The sequence below is a fragment of the Panthera pardus genome, unplaced genomic scaffold, assembly GCF_024362965.1.
Source record: "Panthera pardus isolate Hobbes unplaced genomic scaffold, ASM2436296v1 HiC_scaffold_3, whole genome shotgun sequence".
NCBI lineage: Eukaryota > Metazoa > Chordata > Mammalia > Carnivora > Felidae > Panthera > Panthera pardus.
In genome coordinates, this window is record NW_026526876.1 from 23128622 (window position 1) to 23153372 (window position 24751).

Below are 24751 nucleotides of genomic sequence, written 5' to 3' on the forward strand. Positions count from 1 at the left end.
TAAAATAGCTTTTTCCATTCATAGAGTTTAGGAGCAGAGGAAGAAATATTGGCTTTTTAACCAAGAAATGTAAACATCGTTGGCATCTGAACTTCCAAATTTTATGTAACTTTCCAGTAGAAATATAGATTGGATGCCCTCATTGAACAAAAAAAATGACAAACCCATCCTCAAAGACAGATTTTCAACAACTTAGGAAAATGTCCGTGCCAGCTTCCATATCCACAAGCATTTAAGAACGGAAACATAACAAGCTGAGGGAATATTTGTCCTGTTAATCATTCATATTTGACCAAATGGCACTGAAATGTTGTGAAAACCAAAGACTCCACCTCTTCCTCTCCAGCACCACCAACCTAGAACTTGCACTTGTGTTCTTGGGTTCCTGGTACCAGGCTTGGCTTGGCAACACGCTATCTATGCATGTGCCGTTAAGCAAAACAGATCCCCACTTCCTCTCCCCAGCCGTGCTGTTCATGACCTCTATCCTGGTCATTTGAACCAAAGAACACTCCTTGCAGGGCAACAACACATTGGGATTTGTGACCTTGCCTGTCTGTGGGCATATTTCCCTAGTCCCTTTCCCCAAGGAGCTTTTACTGTCAGTTCAATAGAACAGCGCTAATAAAAATCTCCACAATCTAAAGAGCAATAGCCAGGAAGTCAAAGGAGTACCACCAAGGAGCTTAGTGTGGTGCAACCTTGAAGATCCCACCCACAGGCAATCTGTGATGCCAATCAAGGTCTCTCTATGTGCTCCCTGCTCCTACTTGTAGTCACATCTTCCTTCCACTCTTTTCAGCTCAATGCTGAATGAAGCCTCAATGCTGTGTCCCTCTCCCCTAATCCTAATAGCAATCCTGAAAAGCAAGTTTTACTATATCTTTTATGTTTTGCAAGTTAACAAACTAAGGCTTAGAGAAATGAAGTTGTCTGCTAAAGAAGCAGGCTTCAGCCCAAGTCTCCGTAACTGGATTATCAATGGTGCATAAAAGTTAATGTCATGCTCTTGGATATGCATATTTTTGTATCTAAGGCTCGAAACAGATCTTCTAGAATTAAGGAAATTGTGTGCTATTCCTGTAGCTCCAAACACCAGGGTTATAGGGAAATAATTTCAGCATCAGTGGTTGTTTTCAAGCTTTCTTAAGATATATCTACCCACTCTACTGGTAAGAGCAGTCGTTGATGTGCACACCAGTATACACAAGCATAAGTGACTTTCAACCAGCAAAACCCCACCTAATTGAGCCATTAAGAAGTGTCAGCAAGGAAAGAGGCCAAAGGAAACTCAGAGCTGGGTTGGGGGTGTTGGGGAATGCTGTCAATGAGGGCTTATTGGGCGCTGCCTTTTCATGGAGAGGAATGTTTCCAATTGTGAGATTACACAGCCAATGGGTGGGCTTGAGGGAAGGCTTGTTGGCTTTGGACGCCCTTTGGAATGAAGCCAGTGTTTGAACACAAAGGGAAAAAACAATCCAGTGTGGATGATGTCACCGAGCATCCTGAGGAAAGCAGCAAGGATAAAGCTTCCTACTGCTTGGATCCAAAGAACACAGACTTATTTTGGTATGAATTCCTTGTGCAGCCAGTAGCTTGACTCTTACAGAGGAATCAGTTCTAATCATAAAGACTCAGTGCTGGAGAGAGAGCGTGTGTGTGTCAGTCTGGTTCCTGATCTGTGAGCTAGAAAATCCACACCCCCACCCCTCCCCTCCCTCCACCCATGCTCTAGATTGTTCATGAATCCCTGTAAGTTGGGCAAAGGCCATTTTCCACAGGGGGAGACAGAACATGGGCCTGCTCAAGGTCACTCTCAAACTGTGATCAGAAATCTACCTTCTCATATAGTAATGGTGATTATTAGATATGGGGAGGTGGGTGTAGGGAAGAGGGACCCAAAACACAAGGGGCTTTTTGTCAGTGGTAGCCCAGCAACAGTAAAACAAAGAGAAATTCATGCCATAACCAATGACTGAGGACAGCCTATTTGTCAGGTCACATCAGAGAGATGAGAGTACGTATTGTAAATATTTTTTAAATGGTCTGTGTATTTGATATCTGGACATCCTAAAAAGAAAAGAAACAAAAACAAAAACAAAAACACAACATTCCAGCTCGGGGAGAGACTGCCCCTCCCAGGGTTAGCCAATTCTTAGAGACAGCGAGGGACCCAGCCTGGAACATGCTTCTGATATAAAAACTAACTAATGCAGAGCCATATCTCCTCCATCTGTCCCGTAGACCCAAGGAGGCAATATTCTTCTGCCTTAGCCATCCCAGGACCAGGTATCGAGCAGCTAAGGACCACTCCCATAGCCCAAAGCCCACCAAAATTATTTAAATTAGCCAATGCAAAACTCTTTGGCCTGTCCTGCCTTGCCTTTTCCACCCAAACCCCTATAAAGGTCATGGATCAGATCTTCCTATCACTCCTGTCTTCTGATCACCCTGGTGTCTTTCCCATGTGGCCCCGTGCAGTGTGTTGTGCCTCCTGTTTTGAGGGCCTGTGAGTATCACAAACTGTTTCCCTCAGCCTCAATGCCATCTGCTCTTGTGGCCACACCTGACTGACCATCTCATAAAAGGATGCAAAACCATCTAAAATTGGGATTGGGAAAAGACACGTTTCCATCGTCATTGCAAAAAATACTCCACAAGGGTAAAGAGTATATTGCCATTACAGTCCAGAATGTTTTAGGTAGAAGTAGTTAGTGCCTTTCACTGTGGAGAAGTACCTGGTAACATTGCAAGTGAATGACAGCATGTGCCGTGTCTTCCAGTCTCGAGAGTGTCAGCCAAGGCCGAGCAAGCAGCGGATTGTGGAATAAGCGGTCATAGCTTCTTGCTCTCAGCACGCGGGCCCAGGAAGCTGAGAGGGTCGCCCCAAATGGCTGTGAACATTTATGGAGGGAGAAGATGGCAATGTCTTTCTAAGTATCAAATCTGATATATGCAGATATACCCAGTATAATGGCCAGACTCCTAAGGTCAAAGCTAAGGAGTGGGGGGACACTGGGTGTGGTTGGAAGCAAGCCTAGTGATGCAATTGCAGAAGAAGAGAAGTTCAGCAGAGCTGCTGGAAGACAGTAAAGAGAGAAAAGAGTTACAGTTAATCAGCTTAACAGACACCCAGTGAGAAGCCAAGGGACAATAAGGAAGGGAAAAAACAGAGGTAGTGAATTGAAGAGAAATGAGAACAGGCATCATGTACATACTCAGACAGGTGAACACTCCACATGAAAGAGTAATTTGGCTCTAGGTGTGGAGCTAGGGTTCGGGATCTGGGCTCCAGATTGAGAACAGATAAGGGTCAGATACAATCCTGAGCCTGAAAGGAGACACATCTTAAGTGCCAGGCACTTTATGTCCATGAAGCTAATTTTCCCCCAAATTCTGACAACCAGTGATCAGCATCATTCCCATTTTCAGGATGCAGAACTGAAGCTTAACTTGGTGGGTAGATTTAGTCAGGGTCACACAGAGAGTAAATGCTGGGGGGAGGAAAAAAAAATACAAGAAATTTTTAAGTTTTTAATTTTAAATTTTTAAGTTTTAAGCCTTAATGAGAGGAGGAACTGTTAGAAACAGAATCAGGATGAAGTAGGTCTTTGGACCTCATCTCAGGGGGAAAAAAGAGAAAATTCAGTCACAACGACTGGGCACAGGTTCAGAGCAGAGCCAATTGCAAGAGGTGCAGGCTAAGTCCCATTAGGTGTGTTTTAGAGCCACTTAGGTGCTCTATGGATTGACCCGTTTCAAGATGGGAAGCAGAGGGGCCCGCTTGTAAGGTCAATGCCCTTAGCTCTAGGGATTGGAGTCACTGACAGCAGGGAAACTTAGGCAAATGATTTCCCTCAAAGCTGATCAATCTCAAGCCCAGAAGCCAGCAAAGATGAGCAGTAGGAAAGCATAAACGAGCTTAAAAGTATATCTTTCCCAGAAAATCAAGGCAAAGATTCAACAAAAAAGTTTTTCATCTACACAGAATTCCCGGTGAAAATTGCAAACGTTTGTTCACTTGGAGATATTTCCCTTCTGCAGTGTCATGTTTGACTCGGGATATCTTACTTTTTAAGAGAAGTCACTATCATGCTGAAGAAGTGGAACACAGGAAGAAGTGAAGGAGAAGAAAATATCAGAGAAAATATACACTTGCATGTTCAGAACCTTTGCCGAGTACCAACTACACCCCCTGTACTGTGAAGCAGATGTGCTGAGACCATTTCAACATGTCCCTGCTCCATACTTGGAGCCTACTTCATAGGCTTGAATGCAGAGATGGGACATCTCTATCCATCAGGAAAGAAAGGAGCTGGCTGTGTGAAACCACAGGGGGTTGGAGGGGGATCTGGGTATGAGATTTATAGGGAAGCAGGTCTAATATTCACAACAAGAAAAATATTTTTAGTGTTTATTTATTTATTTTGAGAGAGAGAGAGAGAGAGAGAGAGAGCAGGGGAGGGAAGCAGAATGGGGTGGGGAGAGAGAGATAGAGGGAGAGAATCCCAAGCAGGCTCTGCCTGTCAGCACAGAGCACACTGGGGGACTTTGATCCCACCAATCATGAGATCATGACTTGAGTGTAAATTAAAAGTCAGATGCTTAACTGACTGAGTCACCCAGGCACCCCAAGAAGAATATTTTTGTTGTTAGTATCTCTAAAAATTGAGTGAAAATTAGGACTTGAATTTGGATGATCAGCTTGAAGAATATATAGACATTTCCTGAATTTGTTGAGAGGTTCAATTACATAACTCTGAGGGTTTCTTTTGTTCACGAAGATTTAAAGATTTGCTGTTAGGTTATTTTTCATTAGCTAGTTAATAACCTCTACTCCAATACTATGAGATGAATGGTGGTAAAAGACTTCCCAAGAAGATGAAAAATAAAGTGTCAGAAAGACCTCATCATCCCATTAAAGACACTTGAGTCCTCTAATTTTTTTTAGTTATTATAAGCCATATTGTCATGACAATAGGAAAGATCATACCCATGTTTTTTGTTCATGCACTGACTTTCTTATTTTAGCTGTTTTTATTTTCATTGTGTTTTCTAATAAATATTTATTTACTTTGGGAGAGTGTGAGAGAGAGGGAGAGAGAGTGTGTGCCTGTGAGCATGTGCAGGGGAGGGGCAGAGACAGAGAGAATCCCAAGTAGGCTCTGTGCAGTCAGCACAGAGCCTGATGAGGGGCTCAGTCCCACAAACCATGAGATCATGATCTGAGCCAAAATCAAGAGTTGGAGGCTTAACCAACTGAGCCACCCGGGCGTCCCTAGTTTCATTTTGTATTTCTCTGTGTGCCCTAAACTTAAAAACAAACAAACAAACAAACAAACAGAAACTCAAACTCAGGCTGGATCATGGATTTTTCTTAGCAAAAATTTAGAAAAAAACCCAGGTTAACAGCTGACAGGGAAGTTTCCAAGGGCCAGAGTTGCTCCTGGATCAATTTACTCTTGTGTTCCAGGGTGCCCCTTAGTCCCACTGTGAGGTTGGGCAGACCATCTCTTTTAGATGAATCAAATTCAGGTTTTGATGGTCTGGTCTCAGAAGGACCTTATCAGGTTCTGATCATAACCTATCATTCTAGATATATTACTCATGTAATGCAAACAAAATAGCGTCTTTGCCTTAATCATTTAGATTTGAGTTATGGAGTCAGACTGATTTCTCTTTGAATCTCATCTCATGTACCTAGCGAAATTAAGAGCAGTGATTTTACCTCTGATCCCCGTCGCTTTCAAAAGGGTGATTAAGAGAATTAAATCAGATAGCATTGGAAAATAGTAGGCGTCCCATAAATGCCAGCAGTTTTCACCTGAAGCTTATCACTTGGACAGACTAGGAGCTTTGCCTCGGCTGATTCGAAGCAGCCACTGTGACGTTGAGAGAGGCAGATGTTTTGATTTTAAGAGATCAAAGTGTGAAATATTGATTCGCCTTTATTAAACTATGTATACACAAAAGAATGTCCTGGCCCCATCTCTCTGTTGTTGACCCTCATTGCCCCCCCATGCCAGCCCCACATATCTTCCTTGACCTCCCCTGCCTAGGTGCCCTGCAGAGATTGGGCTCATCAGAGAGGTGAGGCCCGGGGATGGAATGCAGATGTCTGAGAGCCAAAAGGTTCCATACTGCTGGTCAGAAAACCATGTCAGAAGCAGGTCGAGGCTGGTGAAGATTGCCCGGACTACCTCCAATATTGCAACAGTAGTCTGCCTTCCTGATTACAAAACTGCAATTGGCTGGGGTTTTCTCAAGGCTGAGAACAAGAACTATGTTCGTTGGAGTGGAGCCATTTGAGATGCTATGCTGAGCTTAGCTATTAACCCACTATCACATTTGCATCAGTTTCCCTCCTCTCCAACACGGAGCTAGAAACCATGGTCTCCACGCAGTATGCCCTCCCTATGTGCCAGATGGCATATCAAATGAGATTCAGTGATATCTGACAGACACACATTATTAAAGGCTTCTGAAAAGGAGGCAGAGAGAAGCTAAGTAAATTGGGAGGGTCACACTTCTGCTAAGCAGCCAGTTTGGGCTCTACCTTCAGGATTATGGGCTTTCAGAACCTCCGGGGATATCGTCCCCAGCTCCCTCGGAATGCTCAGAATTATGTCAAGCCTCAGAAAAACAAATCAAAGAAGGGGCAGAGGAAAAGGCTTTTAAAAGAAAAGCTTAAGGAGTTTCATCAATAAGATATACGTATGTTTAAACCCATGGCCCTGCATCTCTGCAGGCTTAGAATTTCCAGGTAGACAAACCGCATTATCTCAGCCTCTGTTCCTTCCACCAGTGACACGGAAAGCCGAAGGCATGGAATGTAACAGATGTTATTTACTCCATAGCAACGGTCCAGATTGCAAATCGTAAGACAACAATGAGTAGTAGAAAAACAGTAAAAGTTAGAAAACCCAGGCCTCTTATACCTCATCAGACTTCACTGTTTGAGAAGCTTATTCTTTATCAGAGTTAACTTGTTTGCAGCTTTTTTTTTTTTCTAATGAGTCTTTCCAGCATTTCCATCTATATATTTTTAGGTGTAAGGACACAATGAATTACAAATCAAAGACAGCGTATTTTAACACACAGTTTCAAATTCTACAGGCCACTTCGTTGTCACTTTGGAACAGTGGTAGAGTGACAAAGACATACAGAAGAGATGGTTTTATGAATGACTGTTTCCACAGGAAATTAAAGACTCATCGTTTTCCACTTTGTCCCACGTCAATAAGTAATGTTCAGCTGGCTAAGTCATCACGCTTTTAGTCTCTCTCTCTCTGAATGTTACTTCCCTTAACTGATCTATAAATGGCCCTCACATTCTTAATCTGTTTGGTGCAGCACTCCCCAGAGATTATACGGGAGAAAAAAGAAAAGAAAAAAGACGATTCCCAGCCATGGAACATACAGCAAAAAAAGAGTGAAAAGAAACCTCCTAAAGGCACCTATTAGCAGACACACACGCAAAAAAGAAGCAACTCAAGATCAGGCAAGCAGTCAGTTGAGGCTTAGGTCAGTCTGCCACCCACACGATGGTCTTACCTCAGTTACAGATAATGAAGGTCAGACCCAAACCTGGTGTCCTTTTCATCTCCTGAGAACAGTGCAGCTACCCATCTCAGGCTCGCTTCTCTTTGCTCCTTCCTGCTCTCTCTGGAGCCGTCAGCACCTACCGCCATGGAGATGAGAAACCCCACAGGAGAATCTCGCTCTTTTTTGCCTTTCCGGACACATTCACCACACACAAAGGCCAGCGAGTTCTCAGCTCACTCTAGTGAATCGACACTTTCTTTAACCGGTTCCCATGCCTACACGTAGTAGACAGTCTTGCCAATGGTGGCTTACAGAAAACAAGGATCAAGAAGAAATACCCTTCCTCTGCTGCCCATCTACATCTTTGTCTTTTGATCAGACCTTTGTGAGCTGGTTCAACAGCAAGGATCTCCCCCAAATCGCAAAATGGCCCGAGACTGCCCCTAAACCGAAGGCTGGATTTTCTCTATCACCTCCAGGACTCTTACAGCTTCTTCCAAGGGTGTTCTTTGTGGGTGTAGATGTTCTCTCGTCGCGGTAAAGATTTTTCTGTGCAAACACACACCCTGTCTATGTAATCCTACACCTAAAGCAAACAGCCTCTTGCCCAACATCATTTCATTTGGGTTCCAAGGAAGTGTGTGCCCCTAGAAGACCACTGACATCCTCAGTAGTGGTTCCAAGGACAAAGTGTAAATCTTTTTCTGAGCAACCTGTTTTGTTTTCTGGCGTGTTGGTTTGCTTCTTGTACGTCTAGGATAAGGGAGGGAATACGCTTCTTACTCAATGTCCACTTTTGCCTATAGAGAAGACTTATAATTGGGAACGAGCTAGTCATGAAAATGCGGACATTTACAAGAAATCGAGTGAATACTGGTGCTGTTTCCGGAGACGATGGAACTGAGAGAGAAGGAATTTTGAGGTTGAGGTTTTCTTGTGGTAATTGGAGATGCTCTCTGGCAACCAAATGAAAATGGCGGGTAGACAATACATTACTCTGGAGTTGAGGGGAGACATCCAGAATGGAGATCTAAGATTGGAAGTTATCAGTATGTATATAGCCGTGAACATGGGTGAGACCGGACAAGAGGTGAGAATAGTTAGAAAAGAAAGGGGTTCCAGTGATTAAGCTCTGGGGCAGCCTCTCCGAATTGAAGTTGGGAAGATTAAGAAGATCATACAAAGGAGACTGAGAAGGTGAACTGTTTGAAGTAAAAGGAAACCTTGAGATGTGGTCTGAGGTGAAGACAATGTAATAAGAACAAGGGAATCAATTATCTGGGTCAGAGATTAATGATGGTGAGAATGAGAACTAAGAGGTGACCCTTAGTGGGCTGCCTGAGTGGCTTAGCCAATTGAGCGTCTGACTCTTGATTTCAGCTCAGGTCATGATCCCAGGGTTGTGTGATGGAGCCCTACATTGGGCTCTGTGCTGAGCATGCATCCTGCTTAAGATTTTTCCTCTCTCTACCTCTTTCCTTCTCCCCTACTCACTCTTTCTCAAAAAAAAAAAAAAAAAAAGAGTTGACCATTGGATGTAGCAATGTGATGTCACTGGTGACTCTGATGAAAGACGTCTCACTAGCATTCTGGAGCCAAATGCTTGATTAGACGAGGAACAAGTGGAAACAGGACGGGAGGCAGTGGAGACTTGTATGTATCCCATCTGGAGCAGAAAAATGCTGTGATGGATAGGAAGGAGGGTAGGGGGGATTCATTTTTCAGGAGGAGTTTCTATTTTCTCTTGGAATATGGGAGATGTTAGTTATAATAAGATGTTGCCAACTTATTGGCTTTTTAATAAATTAAATGTCCTACCATTAGTCCTGTGTGTCATTTCCATTATAAGTTAAGTATTTTGAGGAGACTTGAAGAAGGTGTCCAACCTGTTTGATCTCAGAGTTTCATTACAAAACCATAGGGAGAGAAGAGAATACTATTATTAGATCAGTAACTGGGTCTGCTTTGTGCAGGATATAATACTAACCACCAATTCCACCTAACTGGATGAAAAGCAAATAATTTAATCAGGTGTTTTCTTTCAATATTTTCTTTCTTATTTTTTCCTACATTCTGTAAAATACTTTGCTTAATTTCATCTTAAATAAAAACTGTTTTTATAATGGTGTAAAATGATATAAATAAACCGCAGGAAATATAAGCCCCACATTAATAACTATTCAGTAAACATTAACCAAAATAATCCTAACATTGATCTACAGCTTATCGTAGTTTAATCCTACTTGTTCGCCTAGAACATCACTTGGTATGCAGTTTATGCTTCATACTTTATTCTTTAAAAAATTAATGCGTTCTTCTAAGATGATGTGGTACATAATGGAATATTACTCAACCATAAAAAAGGATGAAATCTTGCCATGTGCAAGGACATGGACAGAGCTAGAGAGTAGAATGCTAAGCTAAATAAAGCAGTCAGAGAAAGGGAAATACCATATGATTTCAGTCATATGTGGAATTTAAGGAACAATGAGGATAGGGTGAAAAAAGAGAGAGAAGGGCCAACCAAGAAACAGACTAGAACAAACTAATGGTTACCCGAGGGGAGGTGGGTGGGGAGTGGGTTAAATAAGTGATGGGGATGACGGGGGGGCTCTTGTCCTGATGAGTACAGGGTGATGTATGGAAGCACTGAATCACTATATTGTCCATCTGAAACTAATATTACACTGTATGTTAACTAACTGGAATTTAAATAAAAACTTAAAAAAAATTAATGGATGAGTAACAAGAAATCTGCTATTAGAACAATTTTCCGTAAGAGTCACATTTGTTTTAAGGCTACATTATGAAACTGTGTCCTTTATAAACTATTCAAACTTCTGAGAAGAGAAGAGAAAATATAAGACATATAAATTGAGTCTACTTAAACTGACAGACTAATAGGTTAATAATAGATTTAATTTTATATGCATATAGTTTTTATATAGCTTTATATAACACTCTTGAAGAGGGTCATAGACTGCCCTCAACAGAATTATTTTAAATGTGTAGAATACCCTGGAACCGGGTTTCTCAGCCTTGACATTTGAGCCAGGTAATTCTTTGTTGTGGGAGGATGTTCTGCGCTTACAGTGTGTTTAGCAACATTCCTAAACTGTGTCCACTAGATGCCAATATGACTCCAACGCCCAGTGTGAGAGTTAACAATGTGTCTAGACATCGTCAGATGTCCCCTGGGGTGGGGGGGAACCAACTCTGGGTTGAGTGAGAATCACTGTCTTAGACTCAAAGAACCGGGTAGATGAGTTTTACTCTTAGTTAATGGAATCTCTAAGAGAATATGCACTCAAAAAAACATGTGATTGTCATTTCTTTCACAAAATGTAACAGATGTGAATGCTTTAAGGAGAAGGTACATGTATAAAATGTGTATGAAAGGATGCAGTGTTTTTTTTGTTTTGTTTTTTTTTTAAATTTTTTTTTTCAACGTTTTTTATTTATTTTTGGGACAGAGAGAGACAGAGCATGAACGGGGGAGGGGCAGAGAGAGAGGGAGACACAGAATCGGAAACAGGCTCCAGGCTCCGAGCCATCAGCCCAGAGCCTGACGCGGGGCTCGAACTCACGGACCGCGAGATCGTGACCTGGCTGAAGTCGGACGCTTAACCGACTGCGCCACCCAGGCGCCCCTGGATGCAGTGTTTTTTAACATCGACTTTAATAAGGGTCTGACGTAACACTTGTGAAAATACATGTTCACAAGAAGAAAGGCGGACTTCAGGAAAATGGGTAGGAATAAAGCACATTTCACAGAAGAATGAGTGCTAACATTGGCGTACAGAAAATCGTACTAAGATTGGTTCAATTTGTTACCTTTAAAGTAAGAGGCAACATACTGATTAGAGCTGAGATTTGGAACACTCTGTTGATTAGAAACTGTCTCTAGCTACTTTGTTAGGCACTCTGTGCCTCAGTACCCTCATCTGTAAATGAGAGATAACAAACATATCTATTTCGTGTAGCTCTCAGGAGATGTAAATAAGTTAATATTTGTAAAGCACTTTAAAAGTATCAGACAATAATATCTGTCGTCACTATGTTGTTACCTAACAGCCCGATTGGGGACGTATGAAGAGAGAGGCATGTGGGTTGGTGGATGAGTGCAGGTTTCTGGCTGATGACAAATCAAATAAAATACGGAAAGCTTTGGAGGAAGCTGCATGGCTGAAGGAATGGGCAGAGAAGTTATAGGGAAGCTTAAAGACGTGCAAATGAGAGGCTTTGGTCTTGGAGAAAACCATGCTGGAGCAGCGAACTAATGATAATCATGATAATCCATATGATGATCTGACTAATTCAGTAAGGAGATCTGAAATAGGGAAGAAAAAGTCTGACTTTTATGTGATCCATTATAGACCGTAGGTAAAGGACAGAATGGTTTGTTTTAAATGGGCTTTCCATACTCAGTGGGCAACTGTAGGCTGTTTCCTACAGCCTCAGCCCCTGCTGCAACCATGCCTTCAGATAGACCCAAACACTTTTCACAGGTGCCATTTTTGCTCGCCTGAGGGCTTCTTGTTATTCTAACTCTCGCTACCATAGGATACAAAGTGCTTGAAGTCCTTGATGCTAAATAGTGTGTTCCTCTCCCACTACTTATGATCCTAAAATTACATGAAACCCATTGACTTACTTTCTTCTCTTTGGCCAAACTGTGCTAAAGTCAAGCATCCTAACAGTTTTGGAATCAGAAATAAATCGGTGTAAGCTGGTTAGCATGTACTTCCTCTCAAATTAGCGATAATAATTTATTTTTTTTTTTAAAAACTGAACATGAGGTTTAATAAGGTTTATGTTTGGGTCATTTTTTTTTTTTCTGAATTTGAAGGAATTATTTTTCCAGCTGGTTGTTGTATCAGCTACAAAACACACATGTTAGCCAGCAAAGACCCCCTGAGAATTTCCAAAATGCCTGCGTCAAATACTGTCAGGAGTATTCGACTCAAAATATGAATCTTCGAGAAGGCATTGACGCAACAAGAAATCATTGCTCGAGTCCTTCCAAATCCCCTCAAGTTGGCCTTCAGTCTCAGGGCATTTTCATTGACAGGGACCTCACTGAGCCCACACATTTTCTGTTCCTGTTTTATGATGATTCATTGCTGCCAATGAGGAAGTCCTTCCTTAAGCTCAGATAAAAATGTGTCTCCCTGTAGCTTTCCCAAGACTTTCCGGTCCTCATGCTGTGCCTCAGAAAAACAAGTCTTGTACCACTTCCAAGGGCAAGTTCTTCAGACAATATAAGATAAGAATCTTATAGTTGCTTCTTTCTAATTCAGTCTTCACCTCTTGGAGTGAAAAATCTCCAAAGCCTCCAATTATTGCTGATCTGCATAGTGATTATTTAATTTGTCACCTTTGAAAGTGTAAAAGGTAGGGACAAATGCTAAAACGATGAGTCACTAGGCCTGTCGACCAGGACTGCTGAGACATTTAGTCAACTTACTCATGAGCGGTGATGTGCTGGTAAATTTTAATAGGCTCTCTGAGGGGGGAAAAAAAAAGTACAGACTGGTAGAGTTTGCCAATTTCTGTAGTATATATACTCCAACCATGTGATGTCGTAGAATGTGAAGTTGGTAAGAGGTGGGCACCATTGGCTCTCCTGAGTCGGTATGAGCTGCTCCCACAGAGCACTGTGTGATGACCCAGGTTTTAGTATCTGTTCTGCATCCTGGTTCCTCTCCTCTGAAGGTCTCTTTTACTATGTGGCATATTTTAATTCATAATTACTGAAGTGTGTTGTTCTGACCAGCCCAGAATCAGTCCAGATTCGGCCCAGGATCACTCCAGACTCCACCCGAAATTCTACTTCAAAGCTCTAATTCCATCAGAATGCAACATCAAAGTGTCTATGAATGGGGGGAATATACCATGTCACAGAGCAACCCTCTGGCTTCTAATATTTGGGTCAGAACAGACAAATTGGCGTTTGCCCTGGAAATGAAGCAAAGTACTGGAAGGAAATAAAGCTGAAAATAAAATCAACTGCAAAGTTGATATATTAGGGCACATTCTCATTCAATTATATATACACCATTAAGCAATTATTATATACCACTAAGCCTAATTATATACACCACTAAATTGTTTTGTTAATGGAATGGAAAAAAAAAAAAACTGGATTAAAAACTGCCGGCTTGTTAAGAGGGATACTGCAAAACATGATTTAAAGTTTTAAATGTTTCCCTATAATTCAGCAAGCATGTATTAAGTCCTTAGCATGCATTAAGGAAACTCTATAAATATTCAACTTAAAACTCTACAGTGAATAAACTTGTTTTCATGGTTAGCCTTTTTTTCACTCTTGGATAGGCTCCTACTTTCTTAAAAGCCATGGGTATGTTTGTTTTTGTTCTTCAGTGAATCCACTCTGCAGTAGTTACTTGTGAGTCACATTTCCCCAAGGGTGTAATTTACACCCTTACTCTATTCATCCTGCATGCAACTGGTTGGGACAAATGGTGTTAGCACTGAATAAGCATTAGCAGGAAAAATAAAACTGCTTATTTGGCTCCATCACGGGATCTGCAAGAGTCAGAAATCCATCGGGAAGGAGGGGAAGGGAAAGGAACAGTTTTGTACCGGAGGGATGGGAAGCAGTCCAGGATGATTCCAAGGAAAGAATGAAGCTGCGATTGAGCCTATAGGTGGGTCACAAGAAGCTTGGGACTGGGTTCGCTGGTTGAGCGAAGGGTAGTGGGGAGAGGAGATGGAATTAGAGATTTAAAGAGAATGGAAAAACATTTGAAATAGGTACAGTAGGGAAGTTGAAACATACGTTATGTGGGGTTGTATTGAGGGTCCCCGTTCTCGTTGACATTTGTCAAGAATGTAATATCAGGGGTGCCTGGGTGGCTGGGTCAGTGAAGCATCCAACTCTTGATTTCGACTCAGGTCATGACCTCGCAGTTTGTGAGTTTGAGCCCCGCATCGGGCTCTGCCCTGACTGTGTATTCTCATTTTCTCTCTCTCTCTCTCTCTCTCTCTCTCTCTCTCTCTCTCTCTCTCCCCCCTCCCTCCCTCAAAAATATATAAATGAACTTTAAAAAAAAGAATCTAATATCATATGTGTATTCACAATACACAAAAAGTGTTTTGGATGCTCCCAATAGATTATCCTACTTCCCTGTAATGACCTGCTTCTCTAATTTCTAATGAAACCCACCAAACACAACAAACGCTTTTTGACTGAAGAATTTTAACAAGGTTAACTCATTCCCTTCTTTGTTTCCCGATTGGCCACTGAATGGCGTTTGTGACAAAAACAGTGAAATTTCCACAGGTATTTGCCCTGAAAACAATGGTGGGAGACGCCACCTCTGCCTCAAATAAATCCTAGATGTCAGTGAGGGGACAGGAGCGCAGAGGCAATGCGATCCACACTGTCCTAGTGAGGAATTCCAAAAGTTAGTCAAGGAACCAACCCCACTGAGGTCATGTCTCATTTGGGATTAAGTGGCTAACCCTGAATCTGTGATCATATTAAGAAAAATGCACAGCGGCGCCTGGGTGGCTCAGTGGGTAGAGCGTCCAACTGCGGCTCAGGTCATGATCTCACAGTTTGTGAGTTCAAGCCCCATGTCGGGCTCTGTGCTGACAGCTCAGAGCCTGGAGCCTGCTTCCGATTCTGTGTCTTCCTCTCTCTCTGCTCCTCCCTCACTCATGCTATCTCTCTCTCTCTCTCAAAAATAAATAAACATTAAATTTTTTTTAATTAAAAAAAAGAAAAAAAAAAAAGAAAAGTGCACATAAAATGCCCGGGAATTACTCCTTTGTTTGATTCAGAAATGAAATGTGCACACGTCATGTCTGCAAAATGAACATTTCACTGTGGCAGGTGCCTTCCTTTGATGGTGATGGGATGTAAGAGAGAACAGGCAATGTGCTACCTTCTTCGGCTGGCTGTGCCGTGGGCCTTCCTGTACCTCTGGGGTTACGTATATACATATAGTTTTGTCTACAGTCTAAAAAGCAACATTTATATCCAAAAATCTTAACCGAGTTACTAGCTATAACCTGCCCAACCAGTGGAGGCCGTTGAGAATGCAAAGGTCAAAACCATCCCTGATTGTCTCATGCCAACTCATCTCAGCTCTGAGGGACTTGGTTTTTAATACAGCAGAAGGTGTACATCACTTGAGTTATGAAAACAACTGCCTTCATTCCCCATATGAAGGTAGGATGTAACGCACCTACTGTCTTGTAACCGGGCTGATCTGCTACCTAGTACCATCTGAAGACTTAACAACTTGCCAGCAATTTCCAAGTATTTGCTTGAAATGTTCCGTGTCCTCGCGTAAGGTATAAAAAAGACTGTTCACTGGAAATACGAACATCTATTTTGATATAATAATATCAAATACATTAATATGTATTTATTTTATTGTTACAAGATATAATAATAGGGTAACCATTTTACAGGAACGATGTTTTAATTCTGAAGCAGCCCATATGGCGGGTGCTAATGTTGCTAGCAATTTTTAAATAAGCAAACTTAAGTATGTTAAAAGACTCTCCTCAGAGTCCCATGAGGAGTAAAACTTACTGGCAGGATTAGAATCGAAATCTTGTAATATCAAAGACTACACACTTTGCAGTTAATAAAGGCAAAATCGACCTTCTCCAGGATAGAGAGCCAGTTTGAACCAACCACAGGAAATGTCCATTACACCTGAGTAGTTCCCCAGAGAAAATTATCACCCAAACCAGACTGTATGCAAGAGACTCCCAAGCAGTAGGACACTTGCTGTAATGACTTAGAAGTAAGATTGAGTAATACAAATGCCAAATCATCACAGATCTGAGCTAGGCCAAAGGGATCTTGACCCGTGCTTGAACCAACTGTAACAATTTTTCTGGCTTTCAGAATTATTGCCACTACACTTAGTACCCAGTGGCCCTAAATGATTTTCTAAATGTGGGCAAAGCTCGTCTTGCCATTTAAAGGTTTCTGTATAGAAATTATAATAGAGATTGTGGAAATAAACAAAGACTACCCAAAAGAGAACAAGCAAGGGAGTCAGCCATCATCACTTGGGTTTGGCAGAGACCCAAAGAGAAGCAAGAAAGCAGGGAAGTTTTATAGTGAAAAAAGGGAAAGCTTCAGGTATGATCAGAGGCTATTGACCTGGGAAGCTGGAATAAAGCTAACTAGAAATGGGAATTCTCTGTGATTGGTTGGGTTCTCACTTAGAAGCAGGGAGAAGAATTGGGAATTTGGAAGTCAATGACCAAGTCTTGACCATTTGGGGCTCACTGTTCCAGACTGGGGTTTGTCACCTATTTGTTATAAAGGCTATGGGTCAGAGTTGTATTGTCCTAATGGTCTTGGCCACTGTCCATTTGTATATCCAGCCTCCCAAAACAAACACCACAATATGGTGGTAAATAAAATGTGGGGCACTACTTGAATAAATATGCTTCTTGAAACTATTGCCTCCTCACCAGTACTTATAAATTGGATCATCTATGAATAAAACTCCCCAAATAAAGTATTCAGACTCCTCCATTAGAGGACTCAAAAGAGAAACATGCATTTAATCACTCATTTTTTTTAGGGTAGCTTGGCTTTCTTAGAAATCTAATTATCTATTAGCTAATATATTAAAACCGGATTGATTTAATTATAACTGAATCACTCTGATCTTAATGAAAGCTATTTTAACAAATACTCAGTGATAATGATTTTTTCTGTGGAGAAATTAAATGACCTTGCAGTATAGGATCTTGAGATCCAACACCTCCTCCCACCTCTCAGGACTGGTAACTCTAGTCTGATGGATGCATCATGTTCTTGGACACATGACAGTTTACCCACTTTTTTTTGTTTTTAGCTTTTATTTATTTTTGAGAGAGAGACAGAGACAAAGACAAGAGAGGGAGATACAGAATCTGAAGCAGGCCCCAGGCTCTGAGCTGTCAGCACAGAGTCTGGTGCGGGGCTTGAACTCACGAACTGCGAGATCGTGACCTGAGCCGAAGGGGGACATTTAACCAACCGAGCCACCCAGGTGTTCCTACATTTTACCCACTTTGTATTTACTTTCAAGTGTGACTCTATTTTAATAGTCCAAATTTATTTGAAACCTTGGGGGTGGGGGGCACAGTGTATAATATATTTCAGCCTTGTTATATCGACTAAGTCAAATTTGTTTTAGCCACAAAAAGTAAGGTAGATGCATTTTACCATTTTCCCCACCTTTTCTGTTGGCTCTATTTCTCTGGTCTTACATCAGTGGCTAAGAAAGGGCCATGGATGGGTGTGGTAATTTGAATATTTTGCCAGCCCATTCTTTCGGTCTAGATGGCGTCTGTGTATACAATGCACACTTTTGCTAAGTGCGAACAATGCAAGTTCTTTCGATTTCTGCCACGTTTTCAAAATCACAAATGCCAACACTCACTAATCAATCGTCTTTTCAGCTTGTGGATGTCTCCTTTCGCAGAAAGATTCATTTGACAGTCTCACCATTCCGCCCTTCCCTGTTTGAAAATATTGCAATCCCTGCCCTGAAAATAAGGACCAAAAAAAGACAAGCCTGGCCAAAATAGCTGAGTCAGTTATTCCATGCAGACGCTCCTTGAAGGTTACTTTTATTTTCACTTTGATTTTTTCCAAAGCCTTAAGTAAATGCAAATGTTACTATTGTTCTTTCTCTTTAGGCTAGGAAATCTGGAAAATATAGAGGAAGCTTCAGAACACACGGCTGTCTGGGGCGCAAGAGAAATTATGGAAGAAAATCTGAGTCATGAGGCTGTGGCGTCAATACCCAAGTACCCAAACTTTCTCCATGTTTGTAGGATAGCTATTTCTCAGAATACTTCATGTCTTTCACCTTTCTTCAACCCACAGCTACTTGTTCCTTTCATTTTGCCCTTTTTCTTTGTCCTTTCCTTTCCTCTTGGTGAAATATGGTCTTCCACTTTGTTTATTATCAGCAGTAAGGTTGCCTGCTTACTGACAAATCATCAAATTCCGATAGTTGCAACAAATTACAAAAGAAAGGTGGGGCTGTGCCTTTTCGAAGGGGTGAAAGATTCAAAGCAAGAAGTAGAAAAACTAAGTGCTTCCTTCTAGTATTATCTAACCATTTTATAATGGCCAACATAAACTAAAAGCACAGTAATAGGATGAATTATCATACTTTTTTTTTTTTTTTTAATATAAAAGGAGGCTCCTGGGTGACTCAGTCGATTAAGTGTCAAACTTCAGCTCAGGTCATTCATGATCTCGCAGTTCGTGGATTCAAGCCCTTTTTCGGGCTCTGTGCTGACAGCTCAGAGCCTGGAGCCTGCTTTGGATTCCGTGTCTCCCTCTCTCTCTCTGCCCTTCTCCCACTTATGCTCTCTCTCTCTCTCTCTCTCTCTCTCAAAAATAAATAAACAGTAAAAAAAAATGGTAAATAAAAGAAAGAATTGTAAGAAAAAGAAAGGAAGGTCATCCTTCATTTCATTGTATTTCTCTCCTCTTTTCTGAGGCAAGTGTGGAGTGTCTCATTTTTCTGCCATCATTGTCTGTTATGGGTTGAGTTGTCTCCTCCCAAAAAGGTATTTTGAAGTGCTAACCTCTGGCACCTGTGATTGTGATCTTACTTGAGGTAGGGACTTTGCAGATGTGGTCAAGTTAAAATGAGGTCATTAGCGTGGGCCCTAGTCCAATATAACTGGTGTCCTTCTGAGAAGAAGGACCATACAAACAGAGAGAAGAGCGCCATGTGAAGACAGAGGTAGACGTTGGGGTAGCATTGCCATAAGAAAGGAGCCTCGGGCTACCACAAGATGAGGAAGCAAAGAAGGTTCCTCCCCTAGAGGCTGTGGCAGGAGGGTAACCTTGATTTTAAGACGTCCAGCTTCCCAAACTGTGAGAGAATAAATTTTTGTTTTATTTTTTTTAATGTTTATTTATTTTTGAGACAGAGAGAGACAGAGCGTGAGCATGGGAGGGGCAGAAAGAGGGGGAGACACAGAATCCAGAGTAGGCTCCAGGCTCTGAACTGTCAGCACAGAGCCCAATGCGGGGCTCGAACCCATGGATGCCAGATTATGACCCGAACCAAAGTTGGACGCTTAACCAACGGAGCCACCCAGGTGCCCCATATGTTTTTGTTTTAAACCACCCTGTTACAGCAGCCTGAAAAAACTCATGCAATTTCCATACTTGCATTTGAAAGGTTATTTTACACCTTTTAGGATTTTCCTCCATCTGTTCCTTTGTCTCTGAGCGACCTTCTACCACCTTCCAACCTTCACATTGATGGACTAGTAAGTCACTCAATTCTTTCTGACCATAAAACCAGCTGCCCGACATAACTCAGGTTCTGAGTTTGTTTTCCAGCAATGTCATTGTCGATATGAAGCTTACTCTCTGGTTGAGAGGTGATGGAAGTCTTAAAAAGTTGCTCTTCAACTTGACGTGACACCTACAGATCACTAGCCATCTATTTCCTGGGGGGATGAGTCTGCTTATGCAGTTTCTTCCATCATGGTGAATACACAGGTTAAAGGGAACAAGAGCATTTTTGAAAGATATCGTTTAAGTCATTTTGATTCTATATGAAAACTGAGACTTATAAAACAATTAAAACGAAGTCCCAAACATTAGCAACCTGCTATGCTTCACCTAAATGTGTTTTTAGAAAGACATTTTAGGATTCTTTTATTTATGGCATAGACCAAATTTTAGACTTTTTGGTATTGTAGAAAACCTGTTTTCCTGGCCCTAGGAATGAGGCTTTGCTTAAACAGTACAAGTGGCCAGCCCTCCTACCTGCCTCAAATTACCCTCTCACCCTGGCCATTGTAGTACTTGACATATTAATGTTATTCACTCTGCAAGCCTAGCACCCAAAAGTCTCAAATTAAACGTAAATATTACATGAGAGGGTAAAATAAGGGAGAAGTGTCTCTTCATCGAGTATGATTCAAGAGTATAGGCTAAAATCAAGCAAAGAGGGGCACTTGGGTGGCTCGGTTGGTTAAGCATCTGACTTCGGCTCAGGTCATGATCTCATGGTCTGTGAGTTCGAGCCCCACGTCAGGCTCTGTGCTGACAGCTCAGAGGCCTGGAGCCTGCTTCGAATACTGTGTCTCCTTCTCTCTCTGCCCCTCCCCCCGCCCCACGCTCTGTCTCTGTCTCTGTCTCTGTCTCTCTCTCCCTCCCTCAAAAAATAAATAAACATTTAAAAAAATTTTTAAAAAGAAATAAAATCAAGCAAAGAAGTCCCTATGTGTCTCATAAAGCCCTACATAGGTAATAACAGCAAACTAAAAACCTACCAGGAGTAATAACAAAGAACTAGGCCAGTAACCAATAGCACAGATAAAATTAAAGCATCAGAAGGAGGAAGTATGTGTGCACGCACATGCATGTATGTGTGTGTGTGTGTGTGTGTGTGTGTGTGCGCGTGCGTTGGGGGACAGGAAAGGGTACTGCTGGGAAAGAGGGCTCCAAATAAAATAATGCATATTTATAATTTGTTTACAGTGTGTCCTATCAAGGAACGAATTCTATTCTGTATCATTTCTAAGCCTAATATTTTATTCTTTGCCTCAAAGAAATACATGCTCTTTGTTAGGCCTTCCTCTGCTTCCTATATTAAAGGCAGGTAACAGGTTGTTTGCAAATTTACGATTTCTAAGGCATGATGCCAATCCACAAGAAGTTAGTAAGGTATTTAGATGACAAGATAGAACAAACAGAAAATTACCGCTTAAAGTGTATTCGTATTCCAGTTTTACTTTGGTTAACAGTCAGATGAGTGGGAAAGGATCATGGATAAAGGTCAAGTAAGTAGATGAGGAAACAGGGACTCCTGGGTGGTTTAGTCAGTTAAGCGTCCAACTCTTGATTTTGGCTCAGGTCATGATCTCATGGTGTGTGGGTTTGAGCCCCATTGTCAGCTCAGAGCCTGCTTGGGATTCTCTCTCTCTCTCTCTCTCTCTCTCCCCCATCTCTCAGCCCCTCCCCTGCTCATGCTAGCTCTCTCTCTCTCTCAAAATAAATAAATCAGCTTAAAAAAAAAAAAGAAGAGAAAACAGAAACTACCAAGGTATAAAAGGGGGCAGGCTTCTTGTTGGTTTAATTCAAATTCATCTGGTAAGGTGCCATGCAAAAAGTAGATTTGGCTAGCGCTTTGAGAGAAATGCCTGGGTAAATGAGAGTCAAAGGGAAAAGATTTATGTTCTCCAGATGGAAGCAAAGAACCCAGCATTTTTGTAAAGCAAGAAAGCTGGATTCATAAAAGGGAAGTGGTGGCCGAGAACGCCAAAACATTATGTTGGGACCCAAATGGCAAAGCTTTTACCTGCCTAGCTAAGGACTCTGAATCCTGTCATTTGTTCGTTTTCTTTTTTTAGTAGCCATATGTCTCCTAAAGAATATTTCCAAACAAGGTTATGGTTACATTTCTGGCAATCGAGGCAAATAGCAATAGGTGACACTGCCATTTTTCAGGTGTTCTGCTTGAGAAATTTAGCAAAATTATGCAATACTTTGCACATTCCTGATCACCTAAGTGGATGAATCACAGTTTATTGAAGAGAGATTCTAGAATTTGACAATTCAAAATGACTGCCACAGACTCGTAGGTATCTTTAGCATATTAATACGCTAAAAGCTCCCAGTGAGTTCAGCTCAATCTGTAAGTAGGGTTATGTACCTAAATTAGGTCCATAATTCAGCTCAGAAAGAAAAAAGACCTAGGAAAATAACCTTCAAGTGTTTTCATTAACCTCAATTACCCATATAATGTGTGCATTTTTATCCAGCCAAAGTGTAACAAAGATGATCTGTTTTCTACCAGCCAAAAGTTGGGGAGAAGGCACACAGTGTTTTTAGGTAGACTTTCCCCCTTATCTTAGAGCTTTCAAGCCTAGAATTTTCTTTCAAGGGAAAAAAAAAAAAAAGAACAATTACCCCATTCAACTATAAAATCACTGTGATCAGCCTTTCCACCTTTCCACCGCTGACCCTTCTGACAGAAGCAGAAATAGCAGGTTCTGCCTGGCTTGAGTTGCCCTGTTTTACCAGCACAAATACTTTGGCAGGAAGATAAGTACGTGATTAAATGCAAGGTGGAGCCTAAAAATATAAATGCCGAGCAAATGATTGAACAGCTTTTTTTTTTTTGCGGTGCAATGAGACAGCTGAGGCTGAACCGAAGCGGCCACCACCGGTTCCCCTCAAGATGTCCTGGCCATAAACATCAGTGCATCAGGGCTAGACCCAGCTATGGGAGCAGTTATTGCGAAGGTCATGATGTGTTAGCGTATCATCTTTCGCCTTTGTCTCAAGAGTGTTGTAACTAGAGATTCTGAACAGAGTTAGTCAGAGCCCTGTGTTCTCTGTAAATACTGGAGTAACTAGCTTTTAATCTTTTTATGGACATGCAGAGTTGGTAAACAGAGATATGGAAACCGTCCGAAATAATGTTACATGCACTTATAAGTCTAGTTTATAGCTAAATATTTCCCCTTCTTCCCGGCAAGTTAAGCTGATTTATTAGTGTGCCCTCTGGTTATAGACTACCCCAATTATGGAAACCCTGTGGTTTTTACACCTTAGTAACATAAGGGCTTTTTAAGTTTTTGGTTTTTGTTTTTCTCACTGTCTCCCTCAAGTTAGGAATCCCACCTTTGGGAACTAATGAGAAAATAAGCAAAAAAAAAAAATTTTATATATATATATATAATATATATTATATATATATATATATGGCTTTGAGTGATTGTTTCTCTTCAAACTTCAGGAACCTGGGGCACACAGAGAATTAAACTGAAGGCAGGCAGCCACTGCCCCCTTCCTGGTAGTTAAAACTCATGTACAAATTATGGAAGACTCTTAATTCCATCTAAAACCAAAAACTCAGGTGGCCAGTTGATGTGGCTTAAAGACCCCAATTTTTGTTGCAGAACACCTCCTATCTAACCCTTTCTCCCATAAACAAAGTCAAATAAATGAGACAGGGATGACCCTTCGCGTACAACATAGCACCTGGCATGTGGGAGATAGTGAACAAGTATTCTCTACTTTTGTAGGTCCAAGAAGAGGAAAAACAGGGGAATCAAGGAGAAATTGACTTAACTTGCCTGTTCATACCTGTACACTCCATATGGCGACCTAAGACCAACTTTCATATATTTTGGTGAACACAGGCTGAAAAACGTTTTTCTTGAGTTTCAAAATTGAATTTATAGATTTTTTTGTTTTTAAACTGAGGGCTTTTAAATTACTGAGCCATATTTAGATATGTAAATTTTATGTAATTCCAGCCATGGGACTAAATTTGGCCATTGGACAAAGCTATCGTGACACCATTGCCACAATCACATAAACAGACAACAAATAAAATGGTAGTGACAAAGTCCATGCCTCTCTGTTTTAACTGAAATTGCTAGGTAGAAAAAAAATCACTTGGCTTCATTTGGTTTCTTTTCAATGGCAGCTACTAACTAATTCGGACACAGCCAAGGTATACCATCCAGTTGACCCACAAGTTAGAAATCGTCGTCTCATCCAGGTTTAGAAAAAATGCTGCATTCAAGAAAGGTGATCGCTTCCTTTCTGTTTTCAAATAGAGGGCCGAATTTATTGAATGAGGGGGAATTAGCTCTTGCAATACAATTCAATTCCCTGGGAACGTCAACATTTCTAAAGTGCCCGTCTACTATGCGCTGGTTGACTTTCACAAGAGCCCGACATCATAGCTACCATTGACCCAAATGGAAAAAAAACCCCAGAACTTCTATAGTGGTGATGTGCGTTGGCCTAGACCACTGGTTTTCAAACCTTCATATCTATCAGAATCACCTGGAGGGTGTGTGAGGAAGAGGTATGTTGGACTCCATTCCCAGAGTTGCTTATTCAGTGGGTTTGAGGTGGAGCCTGAGCATTTGCATTTTGCACAAATTCCCAGGTGATTCTGATGCTGCTGGTCCCGGACCACACTTTGAGAACCACTACAAGACACACACAGCAGCTTAGATTAAAACCCAGGTCTGTCTGACATTGAAATGCAAACCGATGCCGCACTGAGGAGATACCTGTTATCCTATTAGGATTTCTCCAGTGCAGAGATAGAAAAGGGAAGAAGGCACTCGTACAGGAAAGAGAAATGGATCTGGAGTCAGACTCCACAGTCTGAGTTCCCCTGCCGGCCGCCCACCGGCACACCACTTAATTCAC

At 41.5% G+C, this 24751-nt stretch overlaps 1 protein-coding gene and 1 long non-coding RNA gene across 7 annotated transcripts in view; one reads left to right on the forward strand and one right to left on the reverse strand.

The window, feature by feature from the left end:
* The window catches only part of LOC109277025 (uncharacterized), a 125426-nt gene that overhangs the window by 45178 nt on the left and 55497 nt on the right, over window positions 1-24751 (forward strand). The window lies entirely within an intron of this gene.
* KCNJ16 (potassium inwardly rectifying channel subfamily J member 16) overlaps window positions 1-24751 on the reverse strand; it is an 87895-nt gene that overhangs the window by 18396 nt on the left and 44748 nt on the right. Inside the window, exon 1 of one of the 6 annotated variants that reach the window (XM_053893402.1) lies at window positions 17973-17994. The exons of 3 other annotated variants lie outside the window; for them this stretch is intronic. The gene's annotated coding sequence lies outside the window, so the exon portion shown is untranslated. Of the gene's footprint in view, window positions 1-7554; window positions 8062-17972; window positions 17995-24751 lie in introns of those variants that run through there. 2 more of the 6 variants (XM_019466402.2, XM_019466400.2) reach the window with 2 other exon arrangements.